An 18,901-nucleotide genomic window follows, 5' to 3' on the forward strand; every position below is an offset into this window, starting at 1 on the left:
AATTTTATCTCATTCATGATATTAATATGCATTTCTCTAGTTATTAATGCAATTGAACATTTTTACATTCAGACAGGCCATTCCTGTTTTCTCTTTTAATATATGAAAATGCATATTCATGCATTTTGCCTACTTCTAAGAAATTGAATGGTCTGTCTTTCTCTTGTTTATTTATGTGAGTTCTTTTTATATTCTAGATTCTAGGCTTTTTGTTCATAATGTATTGTAAATATTGTCTATGAATTTGTGACATTTTTACTTTTTTGGAGTTTCTTTTTGATGTTCAAAAGTGCCTAATTTTAATATAGTCAAATTTCTTTACTTTTCTTCATAATTAGCATTTTAAAAATTTTGTTTAAGAAATCCTTCTCTGCCTTGGGTTCATGAATTATTCTGCTAGTTCTTTCTAAAACTGTAAAATTTTGCTCTAGAGGTATATGGATTTTGTATGACTGTGTAGTATGAGATATAATCTTCTTTTTCTTATGAATAGGCAAATGGACCAGTACTATTTATTGAAAAGTCTAATCTTTCCTCACTAATCTGTAACAAAAGCTCTGTTATATATCAGGTTTCCGTATTTGGCTGAGTTTATTTGGGGCTCTGTATTTCATTCCACTGGGCTATGTGTTTATATCTGCACCAATAGCATATTTACTTATTAGATTAATTTTATATTAAGGAAAGATTTCTGGTGTGGTGAGTCCTTTCAATATAATTCTTTAAGAATATCTTGGCTACAACAAGCTTCACAAAATGAGTTGGGCAGTTTTCCTCTTTTTCTCTTATTTGAAAAGGTTTCGTGTAAGATTGAAATTACCCGTTTCTTAAATATTTGATATAATTTATTTGTAAAATGTCTTTACCAGGTGCTCTATTTGTGAGAAGATTTAATTGGATTGAATTTATTTAATAATAAAAAGTTCTTCGGGATTTTTATTTCTTCTGTCATTTTGTTGTTATATTTTTCTAATAACATGTGCAGCTCACCTAATTCCTCAAATTTATTGGCACAGAGCCTTTAATGATATTCTCTTGCTATCTTTTTAAGCAGAGTTCCTTCTCTAGTTGTGTCCTCTTTTGTATTCATAATATTATTCATCTGTGCCTTCTTTTTTTCCCTTTAATCTTATCAAAAGTGGATCAATTTTATTAGACTTTTAGAAGATAAATTTTTGGCTTTTTTGATCCTCTCTGTTGTATCTTTGATTTTTCTTTTATTAACGAATCTCCATTCCTTCAATGGTACATTTCTTTCTGATATTGCTCTAATCCTTTAGCAAATAACTTCATAAATGAGTTCACAGTTTGCTGGTTTATCTTATGGGGCTGAAGGAACAGGTGACAGGTTAAGGAATTTCACGCCATTCCCTCCCTGACTTTAGCAGAGATTGGCTATTGCCCAGTTGGTCAGAAAGTAGCTTTGAGTTCGACAGGATGGTATATGGTATTAAGAATATCCATAACATCAGAGTCTGAAGAGGATACACATATACCTTTGACAGTCCTAATCACATTACCATACATTTGATACTAAAATTTTCTTACTTGCTTGTTTAAACTACATACTGGTGAATTTCCAAATATGCAATTTTTACCTATGTGGGAGAGATAACAATTTCCCACTGATTAAATATTTTGACAGGGTGAGGGATTCCTAAGGGAAGACAAGGAGATAGAATTGCTGAGAATGGAATGAATTCTTGAAATAAATACACTTGACTATGAGATAAAATGAAAAAATAAAAAGAGGAAGAAATATTGGCAATTATTTTTCATTCACATAATAACTTACAGTTTTCTTTTTAAGACATCTTAATAAGCAAAACCTCATTTGATTCTCTAATAGCCCCAATATCAGTAAGTTGGGTAAAGCAAGTATTCTGGAGAATATAGAAGGAGAAGCAAGTACCTGGGGGAGGTTTCCTTAGGAAAGGAAGTCATCTGCTTGACTGAAGACAGCCTTAATAATGAAACAACTGATACATTTTTAAAACATTTTGTTGAATTGCTGTGATGCATAGAGTACCTTGAATAGATTTTGAGATGAACTTGATTAAGAGGCAACTTGTTTCAATTGACATAACCTTCCTGAGAGTCATCGTTATTCCTTACGCTGATTTCCTCTTCAGAATCTAAGATATAATATACATCTTTAATTTATCTCATCACTCTAGTGAGGCACCTTCCAGCATATGCTTTTGAATTTGTTAAGTGAAGGCATACTTGAGTTCGTAATCCATGAAAGCCGGTATTAAAGACAAAATAAATATACTTCAGGAAAGATAACATTTTTCACAACAGATGTGAGAGCAAAGAAACTGCTGACATGTTTATTAGCAATGGATAAACTGAATGTTTCAGTTTGGCCCAGCACCCAGAAAATGCAGATGTGTATCCAGATGCAAACCTCTAGAGTCTGCAAAATAAAATTTGTATTGGATATTTTACAAGATCTTTGGCACTTCCTGCTTGACAAGAAGTACCCCTGAGGGCCACCTATCTCATGATATTTAGGCAGTTTTTCCCCTACTCTTGTAAGAGCCAAGAATTGCAGAGGGCAGAGGGCACAGTACAAAAAAAAAGGGAAAAAAAAGAAAAGAAAGAAAGCAACAAAGAAAGGAAGAAAGAAGAGGAGAAAAAATAGAAATGAGAAGTTTACTGAACTTTTTTGACCTTCAAGTTAGGATTTTTAAAAATTGGGTCTGGAATATGAGATGACTCAGTCATCTTTCTTCACCCTAGGTTATTTTTACTAGTTGTGAATACACCAAGCATTCCTTAGCTCTTGCAAACATTTATTTGAATGCGTAAGGCCTCAGTTTAATTCCTGTCTTTTCCCTGGTGGGAAAGTACTTGACTAAAGTCTTAGCTAATTTCAGAATGCAGTGATTTTTTTTTTAATGTATGGACAAATCCTAACCAAAAAGTAAGGCTCCATATAGGAATCTATGCTTTTAATAATATTTATTTAGGATAGAAAATACATTAGAGAGTGTCCAAAAACTAAATAATTTGGTATTGTGCCTACTCTAGGGGGGTGTATGGCTGAGTTAATTAAATTATTGATTAGAGAATCTTCCTTACAACTCATTTTCAACAAAGAAGGAGCCAAGAACATACAATGGGAAAGAACAGCCTCTTAAATAAATGATGCTGGGAAAACTGTATATCCATATGCAGAAGAATAAAACTAGGACCCTATCTCTTGCGATATACAAAAGTCAAATAAAAAGGAATTAAATATTTAAATCTAAGACCTAACACTATGAAACCACTAGAAGAAAATATTGGGAAAATGCTCCAGGACATTGGTCCGAGCAAAGATTTTTTGTGTAAGACCTCAAAAGCACAGGCAACAAAAGCAAAAATAGATAAATGAGATTATAACAATCTAAAACACTTCTGCACATCCAAGGAAACAATCGACAAAATGAAGAGAACCACAGAATGGAAGAAAATATTTGCAGACTATCCATCTGTCAAGGGATTCAAAACCAGAATATATAAGGAGCTAAAACAACTCAATAGCACAAAAACAAATAATCCAATTTAAAAATGGGCAAAAGATCTGAATAGACATTTCTCAAATGAAGACATATAAATGACCAACAGGTATATGAAAAATGCTCAACATCACTAATCATCAGGGAAATGCAATCAAAGCTACAATGAGATATTATCTCACCCCAGTTAGAATGGCTTTTATCAAAAGACAGAATAACAGATACTGGCAACAATGTAAAGAAAGGGGAACCCTCCCACTGTTGTTGGGAATGTACATGAGTGCAGCCACTGTGGAGAACAAGTATGGAGGTTTCTCAGAAAACTTAAAATAGAACTACCATATGATCCAGCAATTCCACTATTGCGTATATCTCCAAAAGAAAGAAAATCAATATATCAAAGAGATATCTGCACTTCTGTGTTTATTGCAGCACTATTCACCGTAGCCAAAATATGGAATCAACCTATGTGGTCGTCAATGGGTGAATGGATAAAGAAAATGTGAGATATATATAAATGTGATATACAATATGATCTATCTATTTATCTACAATGAAATATTATTCAGCCATAAAAAAAGACAGAAATTCTGTAATTTGCAGCAAGATGGATGGAACTGGAAGTCATTATGTTAAGTGAAACAAGCCAAGCACAGAAAGACAAATATCACATGTTCTCACTCATATGTGTGACTTATAAAAGTGGATCTCATAAAAACAGAGAGTAGATTGACGGTTATCAGAGGCCAGGAAGGGTAGTGGGGAGGGGGTATGAAAAGAGATTGGTTAATGAGTATAAACTTGCACCCAGAAGAAATAAGATCTTGTGTTCAGTACAACAGTAGGATGACTATAGTTAACATTAATTGATTGTACATTTCAAAGAGATTGAAGAGAATAATTAGAATATCTTAGCATAAAGAAAAGATAAATATTTAGGGTGATAAATGTTCCAATTACCCTGATTTGATTATATGAATATGTCAAATTATCACATGTGCTCCCAAAATATGTATATCTAATATGTATCAATAAAATGAGAATCTGACTTTTCATCAGTTTTTTAAAAAATAACAATAGTAATAGATATAATTTATTTAACCACATAAGCCAAGTACTGTGCCAATTGCTTTACATGCTGATAGTAACAATTGCTAACATTTGATCAGTTAGTGTGTTACTCATTATGCTAAGCTGTTTACTTGCATTATTTTATTTAATTCTTTCAAAAACTCCTTAAAGTCAATTTCACTATTATGTATATTTGCTGTATGAAAAGACTAAGGCTTAGAAAACTTAAGTGACTCTGTAAGATGTCTGACAATAAATTTAACTGAGGGAAAGCTGTTTTGAGATTTTTTGATTGTTTTTGTACGGTGAAATTATTTTTGTGAACTTGTTTAGAACTTACAAGGCCTTGAAAGTTGCAATGGCATTTAATTCATACACCTAACAAATTATATGCTGATTTGCTCTTGACTTGTCACTACTATTCTCTCCTTGGTGCCAGAAGAATATGAATCTGTAGTGAGCTGTTCAAATAACTGTGCTTCCTTGAGGCACCGGGACTCAGAAACCAAGAACCCAGTAAAGAACCTGGGGTCAAAACAGAAATTAGTACACAAAAAGTAGATATTTAAAACAATAGATTTTCATCAGATCAAGCAACAATAACCAAGTGAAAGTGTTATTTAAAAATTGATGATACAATCCCCATGAACCCCCTTCATTGTGGCTTCTGGCTTTCTTTATTTTATATACAAACTTGATCCGAAAACATCTGTGCTTAAAAGTCATCAACATGGATGAAATTTGAGGCTTCATGTTGAATTAATGTCTCTGTGTGCATGTTTCTGGTATAACAGCAATGCATAAATGTATTTTCAGGATTGTTTAGAAACATAACATTTTAAATATTTGTTTCAACAAGCCAAATGTAACATTTTAACAATTTTCATTACAAATATAGTGATTGTGAAAATGTGCATATGTTTGGTCATTTACCTCACTTACCAAACATGCTCCTACATGACTGTGGCAATTGCTAACATTCAAATCCACTCTTTAAAAGTGCAGATTGGCACCACTGAGCAGGTACCAAAGAATGCTTTAGAAGCTGTTATGGCAACACAAAAGTAGTATTTCCAAAAAAAGTTTGGATTGAGAAATAGCAATGTCATCAGAATAAATATGTTGTCTCTTAAGGCAATAACTTTCCTAAAATGTAAAGGGAAAAGTATTTCCTTTGAAAATGCCAAGCCTTATACATTTTCAACAGTTGTTCTCAAACTTCAGTGGGTATAGAATCATTTAGTAATTGTATTAAAACAAATTTGCAGGTACTGTGGGATCCAAATCTCAAATAATTCAGTGGGTCTGCAGTGGGGTTCAGGAACCTGTGTTTCAACAAGCTTCCCCCATGGAATTCTGATGCATGTGATCAACGGGCAATTTTCTGCAACACACTAATCTGGATACATTACTAGCAGCCACATCCTATACACCCAGGAATGTAACTTTACTGTTTCAGGTTTTCTTTCCTTAAACCATCTTGACATAGCTTAAAACCATGTTTGGACTCTCTCAGTTATTTCCAGTTTCAACTCAAGTACAATAGTTAACCTTTTCACTATGACTTTAAGCCAGTAATTCTTACTGGATTACAAATAAAATTCCTCAGATTCAGAATTGTAATCCCTCCATAATGTCCGGGACTACAGGCTTATAGCTTTGTCTGTGCCTGAATTGTTTTTAGTGGCCCTTGGGAGAAAAGCATGGTTTCGTGGGGATAACAAGTATGTATGACATGGTCCCCACTTCGAGGGCACTTCTAGAGAGGGAGAAAAGGTGTGTGTGCAAGTAACTAAAATGTCACAAATCATAAAAGTCAAATGAATAGCAGAGTAGCATTTCCCAAATCATGTTTCATACACTATTTATGACCCCTGAGATATTAATAGATGTTACAAATGAAAAAGGATTTTATCCACAGATTTTGTAAATGCTGAACCAAACTTAAACAATTTTATTTTTGAGGCTTATTGAAACCTTTAACATGCTAATATGCATTATTATGAGGGATTATAGTACATCATCTTACTTGGTGCTAGAGATTTTCACAAACTAACTAATTTAACAGTACACCAGTATAATACACATCACACTTGGAGTATTAACGTTCTCTTAGAGGAACAGAACTATTAGGATATCTATATATCTATATAGGTGTTTATTAGGTATTAACTTACATGATTACAAGGTCCCACAATAGGCTGTCTGCAAGCTGAGGAACAAGGAGAGCAAGTCCAAGCCCCAAAACTGAAGAACTTGGAGTCCGATGTTCTAGGGCCCAAAGCATCCTGCATGGGAGAAAGACGTAGGCTGGGAGGCTGGGCCCATCTCGCCTTTTCAGGTTTTTCTGCCTGCTTTTTATTCACTGGCAGCTGATTAAGGGTGGATTTGCCTTCCCCAGCCCACTGGCTCAAATGTTAATCTCCTTTGGTAACATCCTCACAGGCACACCCAGGATCAATATTGCATCCTTCAATCAAGTTGACATAGTATTAACCATCACACTTGGTAAATATGTTCAGGCAAATGCATAGGTTTTCTAAGAAAGATGAGATAATTCTTCAACAGGGTGATTAGAGAAAGTCTCATGTAGATGTTGGCATTTGAGCTATACTCAGTGACTACTTATAATCTTTGTTCACCAAAGACAAAATATTCCTGGAAAAGGGGGGTTCACAATAGAATTATAAGTAGTTATCCTTGAAAAAGGATCCTATCCTCAGATTAAAAAATAAAAGCTTTGAATTTGACAATTTGGAGATTAAACTTTGAGCCAGCAGTGACTGGAGAAATAGAGGGGTGGAAGCCAAATTTCACAGAATTAAGAACGAAGAGTTAGTGAGGAAATAGTTCCTAAGTGAAGATTTGTAAAAGAAGATGCTAACCTGGTGTGGTTAATAGTAGAGTTGGAAAGCCATTTTTTTTTTTAAATGGGGAGAGGACTGAATATTTTATCTTATCTTAATGAATATATTTTTTAGAAGCATATTGTGAGTCTGTTCCTGCTGCTATAACAAAATACTTTAGCCTGGGTAATTTAAAAACAAAAGAAATGTATTGCTCATGGCTCTGGAGGCAGGGAAGTCCAAGATCAAGGTGCCAGCAGTTAAAATGTGTGGTGAAGGCTCTCTGCTTCATTGATGGCACTTTGTTGCTGTGTCCTCACATGACAGAAGGGGTAAGGGAGCGTTCTTGAGCCTCTTTTATATGGGCACTAATTTGCTTCCCGAGGGTGGAGCCCTCATTAATCACTGCCCAAAGGCCCTACCTCTTAGTACTATCACATTGGCTACTAAGTTCCAACATACGCATTTTGAGGGGCACCAACATCAGACCATAGCACACATTTAGAGGCTTTTTTTTAAATGCAAGGTTCGGACTCAATGACAAAGTCATTCACTAATTAAGTCATGACAAAGTCATTCAGTAATTAAGACAATAATGCAATCATTATTTATTAGGACCTACTGTGCACCAGCTCTGATGCAGGTTCTGGTATATAAAAGTGATTTACTTATTCTCTCTTCTCAAATCACTCCAGGAAGAAATGCCTCAAGGCATAGCCATTTTGGCTGAGTTGGACTCTCATATGGTAATGAAAACTTGGAGGAAATAAAGGATTTAGCCACAGATTTAGAAAAATGAAAGTCTTTCTTGTCTCTTTCTTTGCTTCCATTTCATTAGCTTATCAGACTCATCACAATAAATTAAGTAAGACTAACAAATGGAATTTCCCATCCCAATTTATTTTGTTTATTAATAGGTAAAATTAATTCTTAAAAGAATTCACGAACATATTTCTTCATTTAAACTAGAAATAGACAAAACCTTTGTGGGCCCTAAATGCTCACTTCTGCACTCATCTGCTACCAACAAATTTCTCCTACTGTTGTGCTTAATGCACTAGCCCAACACTTTGTGTGATTACTAGTTGGGGGAAGTGGCATAAGATTAAAATACAAGAGGGGGTCAGGAACTTAAGATACTTTTAAAGAAGAAGAATGTGAGAACTTGCTTTATCATATATTCAGATTTATTACAAAGACATAGTAATTAAGACAATGTGGTTTTGCACAGGGGCAAACAAATAGACCAATGAGACACAATAAAAAGGCTCAGAAACAGGACAAATCATAGATTGACACCTGATGTATGACAAAGGCAGCATGAGAAATTAGTGGGGAAATTTTCAACAAACGATACTGGGACAATCGAGGATACATGTGGGAAATAAATAAAAATGGACTTATAAATGAAACCACACATAAAAGTAAATTCCAGATAAGGTTAAAGCCAGAATTTGAAAATAAAAATATAAAGCTTATAGGAAGTAATAAACAAGAATAATTGCAGGATAGGGTAGTATTTCTTCAAGTAACCATAAAGTAAAAGACTGATAAATTGACTATGTAAAATTAAATCCTTCCATTCATCAAGAAAATCATAGAAACACTATAAAAATAATCAGTATTGTGTTTTAACACATACCTGCAGCATGTATAATTGACCAAAAAATTGTATTTCGGAATATATCAAGTTTTTACCTGTCCAAAATTAAGACAGACACTTAAATATAAAACAATGCACAAAAAACTTCAACAGGAAATTTATAAAAAGAAAGTCAAAGGGATGCAATCTTATTAGTAATCAGAAAAATGTAAAGCCAATCTATAATGACATATGTTAATATTCTATCAGATTTGAAGACAGAAATCTGACAAAACCAAGTGACGTTGAGTATATGAAGCAGTGGAAACTCTCATATGCTGCTGGTAGGAGAAAGAAACATCCAACATCTTTAGAAAACAGATTGGCATTAGCTATTAAATTTTAAGAGATATGTACCTTATGATCCAGTGCAGTGGTCCTCAAACTTAATAATTTTCTCAAAAATTATTACCAGCTGTGTTTATGTTGGTTATATCTATAGATATTTACTGTATTTAACACTAAAAATAAGAAAAAGTTAAAATATCTACTTATTTAAAATAACAATGTTGTTATAAGAGTATTAAAATTAGATGTTAACCTAAATAGCATTTTAATCAAAATAATTATTTCCATAGCAAGACAAATTTTAGGGGAAAAGCAGCATAGTTTTACAGTTTTGCAAATCTCTTTAATGTCTGACTTACTAGAAGAAAGCTGGATTTTCCTATCTGCTTCTGCTTTTGGTCTGGCACAGTGTTGCACGTGATGTAGCCTCTGGAAAATTCCACTCTACATTCATGAGAGACTGAAAGTGGAAAGGGAAAATAAAGTCTTAGTATTATCATGAAAATTGTTTTGCATTCACAGACCCCATGAAAGTGTCTTGAGGTCCTCCAAAGGATCACTCTTTAAGAACCCTGCTAGAGAGAAACGCATGCACCAGAATGCAAGTATAAGAATGTTTATGGCAGCATGTCCATACAGTAGTTGTTCTTAGAACCAACCCAAATGTCCATTTAGAGTGGAATAGATAAATAAACTGTGGTATGTGAATTCATGCAATGGACTACTGTACAGTGGTGGAAATGAACATACACATATATTTACACACAAAATATATAAGGATATGTATATATATAGTGAGGGAGAAAGTCTTGATATTCTAAGAATGGACTTACTTGAAGGTAAAGGGATGTTTCAAATGATTACTGTGTCCCACCCAAACTTAAGATTATGACACTTCATATGTGAATCAGTTTTCTTTTTTTGCACAGTCACTGCTGTTTCTATTCTCTTTTGTCGTAGTTATCTTGATTAAAGTGACTAGTAAACAAACTTGGTGGTTTGAAAAAAGAAAAAAAATCCTAATACTGAAAAACTAGTGCTCAAGTCTGGCATTCCCTCTGTACATTCACATGGCTGAGGTCATCTGCAAATAATTAGAAAGCACAACCATCAGCAATATTGTATTTGTTTCTAGTCTCAGAAGTTAATAGCAACTTCCCTCAGCTTTGTTTAGCCAGAAAAGTTTTCTAATGACAATACAATAATGACTTTTACCAGTATGGAAGATCATAAATATTAAATAGGGAACATATCAGCTTTTGGCTGCAGGCACCTGGGTATGTTCCGTGGGCGGTGTTCTGGAATACATGGCTCCTGAGTAGGCCACATGAGATTTTGTGTAAGATACAAAGCAAGCAGGGAGGGACTCTTGAAAGGAAAGGCTGCCAACAAGCATGATGATTAAACAACTTTGGAAATTTTTTTTTTTTTTTTTTTTTTTTTTAGCAATTTGGCTAAAATCATGCTCTAGTCCAGCATTTCTTGTAAGCAATTATGTAGTAGTTAGTAGTCCTTTTTCCACTGGGCCATAAGCTCTCAGAGGCGAAGGACCATATCATACACTTTTCTTGTACCTCCCCCTAGAACCCCAATCTCATTTATGCATCGTACCTAGTGGATACTTAATCACTGTTGTTTATGATCTGACAGGCCCAAATCTCAAAATCCAGAGGCATTATTAGGAACAAGCTTGGCTAAATGTTTTTAGTGTTTGAATGAGATCCTGTTTTGAGTTTGAAGTGGAGGCCCAGATACATCTCCTTTATTCCAAGTAGTCCGGTATCTCTAAAAGAAATTCTGCATAGCGAAGTATATATTTACAAAAGATCTTCTCAGCTGATTGACTCTTGGCATATTGCAGGCTCTTGTGCACAGACTTCTTTTCCAAGCTCTTGATAACTGTCCACACCAAAATGGAGCAATTCTCCATTGATTTGATGCTAATTTACACCAAGCCTGGACAAAATGAACATCTGCTGTGGTTTCTGAAAAGTTCTAGAATGCAAAAGCAGGATTCTTCAAAATTTTTTTTAACGTTTTAATTATTTTTTATAATTTTAACTTTTATGTTAAATTCAGAGGGTACATGTGCAGGTTTGTTACATGAGTATATTAGGTGACGCTGAGGTTGTAGATATGAATGATCCCATCATCCAGGTAGTGACCATAGTACCCAATAAGTAGTTTTTCAGCCCTTGACTCCCTCCCCTTCTCCCCCAGTAGTCTCCAGTGTCTATTGTTCCCATCTTTATGTCTATATGTACCCAGTGTTTAGCTGATACTTACAAGCAAGAACATGTTTGTGGTATTTGGTTGTCTATTCTTGCATTAATTCAGCTAGAATGATGGCCTCCAGTTGCATCCATGTTTCTGCAAAGGCTATAATCTCATTCTTTTTTATGGTTGCACAGTATTCCATAGTGTATATGCACCAGATTTTCTTTTTCCAATCCACTGGTGATAAGCACCTAGGTTGATTCCATGTCTTTGCTATTGTAAATAGTCCTGTTGTGAATATACAAGTGCATGTATCTTTTTTTTTTTGGAACGATTTATTTTCCTTTGGATATATGTCCAGTAATAAGATTGCTGGGTTGAAGAGTAGCTCTGCTTTAAGTTCTTTTGAGAAATCTCCAAACTGCTTTTCACAGTGGCTGAACTAATTTACACTCCCACCAACACTGTGTAAGCATTCCCTTTTCTCTGCAGCCCTGCCTGAATCTGCTATTTTTTTTAAATCTTTTTAGTAATAGCCATTATTCTTACAGGTGTGAGATGATATTTCATTGTGGTTTTGGTTTGCATTTCTCTGCTAATTTGTGGTGTTGAGCATTTTTTTCTATGTTTGTTAGCTGCTTGTATGTTTTCTTTGAGAATTATCTGTTAATGTCCTTTGCCCACTTTTAAACAGGGTTCTTTGTTTTCTGCTTGTTGAATTAAGTTCCTCACAGATTCTGGATATTAGACTTTTGTCAAACATATAGTTTGCAAATATTTCCTCCCATTCTATAAGTTGTCTGTTTATTCTGTTGATAGTTCCTTTTGCTGCACAAAAATTCTTTAAGTTTAATTAGGTCCCACTTATCAAATTTTGTTTTTGTTTCAATTATTTTTGAGGACTTAGTCATAAATTATTTGTTAAGGCTGATGTCCACAATGGTATTTCCTAGGTTTTCTTCTAGGATTTTTATAGTTTGTGGTCTTACATATAAATCTTTAAATATTAAATCTTTAATTAAAGATGTAACTATAAGAACCCGAACTATAAAACTACATGGTGGAAATAGGGATCCAGTTTCATTCTTCTGCATATGGCTGGCCAGTTATCCCAGTGCCAATTATTGATTACAGAGTCTTTTCTTAATTGCTTATTTTTACTAACTTTGTCAAAGATCAGATGATTGTAAATGTGCAGCTTTATTTCTGGGTTCTCTAACCTGTTTCATTGGTCTCTGTGTCTGTTTTTGTAGTAGTACCATGTTGTGTTGATTACTGTAGCCTTATACTATAGTTTGAAGTCAGGAGACATGATGTCTCTGGCTTTGTTATTTTTTTGCTTAGGATTGCTTTGACCATTTAGCTCTTTTTTGGTTCCATATAAATTTTGGAATAGATTTTTCCAATTCTGTAAAAAATGACATTGGTAGTTTGATAGTAATAGCATTGAATCTGTAGATTTCTTTGGGTAGTGTGGCCATTTTAGTGATATTAATCCTTCCAATCCATGAGCATAGAATATTTTTGTATTTGTGTGTGTCATCTTTGATTTTTTTTCCACAGTGTTTTGTAGTTCTCCTTGTAGATATCTTTCACCTCCTTGGTTCAATGTATTCGTAGGCATTTTATGTGTTTTTTTTTTCCTGTGCCATTATAAACAGGATTGTGTTCTTGATTTGGCTCTCAGTTTAAATGTTATTGGTGTATAAGAATGCTACTGATTTTTGCATGTTGATTTTGTAGCCTGAAACCTTACTGAAGGTGTTTATCAGTTCTAGAAGCCTTTTGGCAGAGTCTTTAGGATTTTCTAGGTATAGAATCATATCAGCAAAGAGAGATAATTAGCCTTTTTTTCCCTATTAGTATGCCTTTTATTTATTTCTCTTACCTGATTGCTCTGGCTAGAACTTCTAAGAACAGAATTTTAAAGTGGATTCTTCTTTTGTTATTTCTTTTCTTGTTAAATGCATTGACTAGCACATGTATCAATATGTTTAAATCATCTAGCAGGATATCTAATTTCTCTGTTGTTGTTTTTTCGTCATTCCCCCCCCAATGAAAGCCTCAATTAATGACTTAGGTCTATACTTTTCATCTGGATATTATACTTGCATAGTAATTAATAATCTACCAATAAATAATATCTATTGAATATTTATTGAAATATTATTATTATAGAATTATTTATCTAATTCATTCATTGTTGACTGAAAACTAGATGAATCACTTTAGATAGATGGCCAATGATTTGAGTGCCTACCATGAGTCACATACTGTTGTTCTTAGTGTCTGAGAAGGCTGCTTAGAATAAAATAATCTATAATTGTAAAGCTGGCCATTTCATAGCATACAGCTACTGCCTCAATGTGCACCACATTTCCCTATCCCCCTTTCTCTCTTTTAATTTTTTAAGAGAAATAGAGTGATGAGCCTAATAATGTTTGGTCTTTGTTTTATCTGCACTTAAAACATCTTCAGGTTGTGTTTGATTCTTCCATGCCATGTATTTCTAGTGATACCTTTCCCTCAAAGGCTGAATTTCATGTCATGTATCAAAGTATGAATCTCACATTAAAATACTCATCACATATTTCCTTTCTTAAATCTAACAACTTTAAAAAATAAGTTTGAATGTAGCCTTTATAAATAAGCATGAGAATAACTTCTGAGGGTAGAGACTAGCCAGGGCCCAGCATTATTTAACAATAGTGACAGGATTCCAATTGTTCTGCCGGGAGGATGCCATGGCAACTATGCCAAAGTTCCCAATGCCCTGATGCAGGGCATGGTGATAGTTATCATTTTATATAATATGACCTCAGTTGAATGATAAAGTAAGTACTCTTGCTTACCAATGTCACACCTATGCAGTTAAGAGAGGGAACGTTCTCTAGTTACATATTCTCAGAAGCAGACTGCATGTTATTGACCTGGTGGGAAATCACCAGAAAGATGCTTTCCAACTTTGTGTTCCCTCTTCAGGATACATGTCTGGCCTAAGGACCCCATGCAGTGGCTTCTGTCTTCTCTGTTCCAGGAGAATTCTGCTCCCATACTAAAACCTAATTTTCCCCTTCCCAACAGAAGAGCTGCCCTTCCTCAAAGTTCTTTCTAATCGCCTTCATTTTCAAGTTTTTAAAAGCTGCCTCTTACTTTCTTTCCAGGATATTTGGATGCCTGAAAGAAGTTTATTTCCAAAAGTCTTATGTTCAAAGCACACTGTACTAGTTTTAGGAAAATTCTTATTGGCCTAAACTGAGAAGGTGTAAGTATGGAAGGAGAAGTAACTTGTGTGTGATACCTGGGTGGTCAGCAATAAAAAAAATCTGTGTCTTTTTCAAACTTAATAGGTTTTGTTAAATTTCTTTTTACTTCTGATGAATGTAAACTTTCAGGTCCTCAGATTTTAATGTAAAAAATAATTTTAAAGATGCTGTAAAATGTAACAAATGGAAAAAAATTAGTCTGCCTCAGCTAGTAGGAAATCTTAATGAGATCAATTCTAATTGGCCAAGATCCTCACCTCTCTGTAGACACCCCAGTATTAACCAGAATTTGCCTAGACTGAGAATGTGTTCCTGTTAGAGGTAAAAGCAGACGCCAGAATATCCTGTATGAGACTTTCACGAACATACATATTTGCCATTCATCAGCCAGGATCAAGTAGAACTCAACCCATCCTGGAGAAGCTAAGAAAGTGAATTTCTTCTAGGAAGCTACTTCCTGAAAATAGTGCTGCTATCAGGCAACTTTGACCAATAGACTAGTGATTTCTAAGACATATCTAAAGATGCATGCTAAGCCAGAACAGATCCCATTTTTACCTCCTTTAGATTTTAAAGGCTTTGCACATCTTCGCTGCAGAAAAATAAACAAAAACACAAGCCAAACAAACAAACAAAACCCTCCTTGACACAGTTAAAAAAGAACATTGAGATTTCATGCTTAAAAAATTAAATAATATGTTTTTCTTTAATTCAAAGACAAGTGAGAAAAAACATTTTCCTTATGATAATCCAGACTGAGGGACAGAGAAGAAGAAAATTTCCCGGAAAAATAAAACACTTTTCTATGGTTATGAGTCAGTATTTCATGCATGATGATTTTCAATCAAGAGGATTTTGATATGAGAATCATTAGAGGAAAAAAAGTCCTCAACATGAAAGGGAGCAAAGAAGTGTCAATAAACTCTTTTCTAGATTAGAAGCAGCAACAGGGCTGAACTTCTGTTTAGTTGGTAAAAGCATGAGACTAGGAATTTGACAGACCTGGGTTCAAATCCAGTCTTCACTGGTTATTGTGAAAATTTGGACAGATTATTTAACTTCTCCAGTCTAACTTCCCCATCTCTAACATGTTCATAATAATATGGAATCTGCATCAGTTTTAGAACTCAATGAGACCATGCCTAAAGCAGTTAACGTAGTGCTTGGCCCAGCGTAAAGCTGCTGTAAGGTTTTTATTTTTCTCTTCTGGCAATAGACTTTTGTGGCTGCTTCAACAGTTTAACCCCACATCTCTACAAGTTGCCAAAAAACAATTTTCCATCCCTGCCCCTTTTAACCACACCCTGCTTTAATCATGAACCAGATTTCAACACTGTCCCTGAAAGGTCACCATAGACCTCCAAATAAAACTTTCTCTTTCTCTCTCCATCCACCCATCCATCTACCCTTCCATCTATCTTAAAAATAGTTCTAATTTTGTAGGTTTAAAAAATTATCTTCAAATTTAGCTGATGTTATATTATTTTTCTTTCAGAGTCAATTTTACTTGTGAAACACACTATACCCAGTTTTTAATGTAACCCCAATACTCTAATTTTGGAATACCTTTTATAAATTTAGTTATTCACTATCTTTATCAGCTCCTTCTTGTGCAATGACGGAAAACCTAACTAAATTTGGCTTAAGCCAAAAACAAACAAATAAACAAAATCCTCAAAAAGCAAAATTGCCAGGGGTGGTAGTAAGTGGATTCATTGGCTTTCCTAACTAAAAAGTGTTGGGGCAAAACCATTTTCAGACATACCTGTATCCAGACACTCAATGAATGCCTCTAGAACTAATTATTCTCATGTTTTAGTTCTGCCTCTTGGGCAGTGGCTTTATTTTTAGGTTTCTATGAAATGTCAAAGTGGTTGCTTGGAGCCCCAGGCCCACTTAATCCCAGGTTTACTTACATCCGGCAGAAAAGAAAATGTCATTTTCTCCCAAATCCTAACAAAAGAGTCACTGTGTGTCCAAATACTGTGTACAAAGAAGGTTACATGAATGCTGGGTCCAAAAGTAAGATGTTTGGTAAACTGTCTCCTCTCCAAGTGGCTTCAGACAAGGGTGAAAGATGGTTACTTAAATTGGGTAATTCTCACTATCACAATTTTGTTATCTGCTAGAATATTTGAAAATAATTCAATCCACTATGGCCATCTCCAAGTATCACATCACATGCCAAACAACTTCTCAGTAGGTGTTAAGCAAGTTACTGGGTTTGAAGAAACATACATTGGTAGCACCGACTTCCTAGGTGATAGGTGACAGGGATACAGCAGTGAACAAGCAGAGAATTCTGCCTTTATGACGTGTATAGTCAAATGTGAGAGACAAAAAAAAAAAAATAAGAAAAACTAAGCTATATAATAATGTGTTAGATAACGATAAATGTTAAGAAGAAAAGCAACACTTGGGAAGGGGGATTAGGAGTGTTGAGAATAAGGAGGTTTTTAAATTTTAGATGCAGTGACTGGGGAAGGCTTCACTGAGGAGATATTTAATGTAGATCCCAGCTTTATATAGTTAATATAGAAGACATGGAACATAATCATGATAGCTACTATTTTAGGAAAATTTAGAATGCCTTAATTTAATATTGATGATTCATTGGATAGTAACTTATATAGCATAAGTTCAATGGGGTGAGAAAGAAGAGCTTGTTAAATAAATTTTGCTTTTAAATTGATTGTAAATAGGATTTTAAAGCAACTTAAGAGAAAAAACATTTTCCAAAAAATGTACAGCTACATGTAAATATAAATATTTGGTACATATAATTAAAATAATTTTCTGCATTCACTAAAGAGGTCCTCTGAGTGCCACTTTAGCAAGCAACATATTGTTAGCCTCTAATTATTTTAAGTATAAAAATAATCAAACTCCACATTAAAAAGATATAATTCATATATTTTACTAATTCAGAGATGCTTTCCTACCAAAATGAGTTAATTTTACTTTCCTGTGCATATTAAAATGGGAACAAGAGAAGACTCTTGGAAAATGGCAGTTTAGGAAGCACCAGGAATCTGTTTCCCCACCTAGGCAATAAGTGCACTGGCAAAATCTTTCTAATGTAACTATTTTGGAATTTTGAAGTCTATTGAGGGCAATTTCCAGGGGAAGGCAGGGACAGTAAATTGTGGTTGATTTCAGTCAATTTCAGCTTTTAGCACAGTAGCAGCTATCCATTCCCTCATCTCTGTGGCAGACAGCCATGCATATGTTTCTGAAACAGTTTGCACAGACCTCAAAGGAACCAGGCTGAGCAACAAGAATCCTGTCCTTCAAGTATCAGAGATCTGTGCTTCAGTTGCTAGTTACTGCTTATGACTATAGAAGTGCAGACAAAGAGGCAGGCAGCCATTATTGTTGCACCTCTCCCGATTTGTAACAAGTCTCTCTCCCTCTAGTTGAAGTGACTTCCAAGAGATTTAAAGAACCAGTGACAGCCAGACACAGTGGCTCAAGCCTGTAATCCCAGCACTTTGGGAGGCCGAGGCGGGTGGATCCCAAGGTCAGGAGATCAAGACCATCCTGGCTAACATGGTGAAATCCCGTCTCTACTAAAAAATACAAAAAATTAGCCAGGCGTGGTGGTGGGCACCTGTAGTCCCAGCTACTCAGGAGGCTGAGGCAGGAGAATGGCGTGAACCCAGGAGGTGGAGCTTGCAGTGAGCAGAGATCGCGCCACTGCACTCCAGCCTGGGCGACAGAGCGAGACTCCGTCTAAAAAAAAAACAACAAAAAACCAGTGACTATCCCTGTCATCTTCATTTCCCCCACTTTTTGGAAGCAAGACATTAAAGACTATAACATTCAAGGCAATTGCATAAATGGGGAAAATTAGAAAGTCACTATGCATGCCTAAGCAAAGGCACAGGCTCAGAAAACACCTCAGGAGACCTTAAATTTATACCTCAGATAGATTCTTAGCACAAAGACAGCATACAACGATAAAAGAAAAAACAAAAAGAAAAAAATCAGTGAATCTTGGGGAAGAAGGAGAATCTGATTTCCACAGTTACAGTGTTATTAGATTGAAATCTAAAGTTTCAATTA

Source organism: Nomascus leucogenys, chromosome 12, assembly GCF_006542625.1.
Source record: "Nomascus leucogenys isolate Asia chromosome 12, Asia_NLE_v1, whole genome shotgun sequence".
NCBI lineage: Eukaryota > Metazoa > Chordata > Mammalia > Primates > Hylobatidae > Nomascus > Nomascus leucogenys.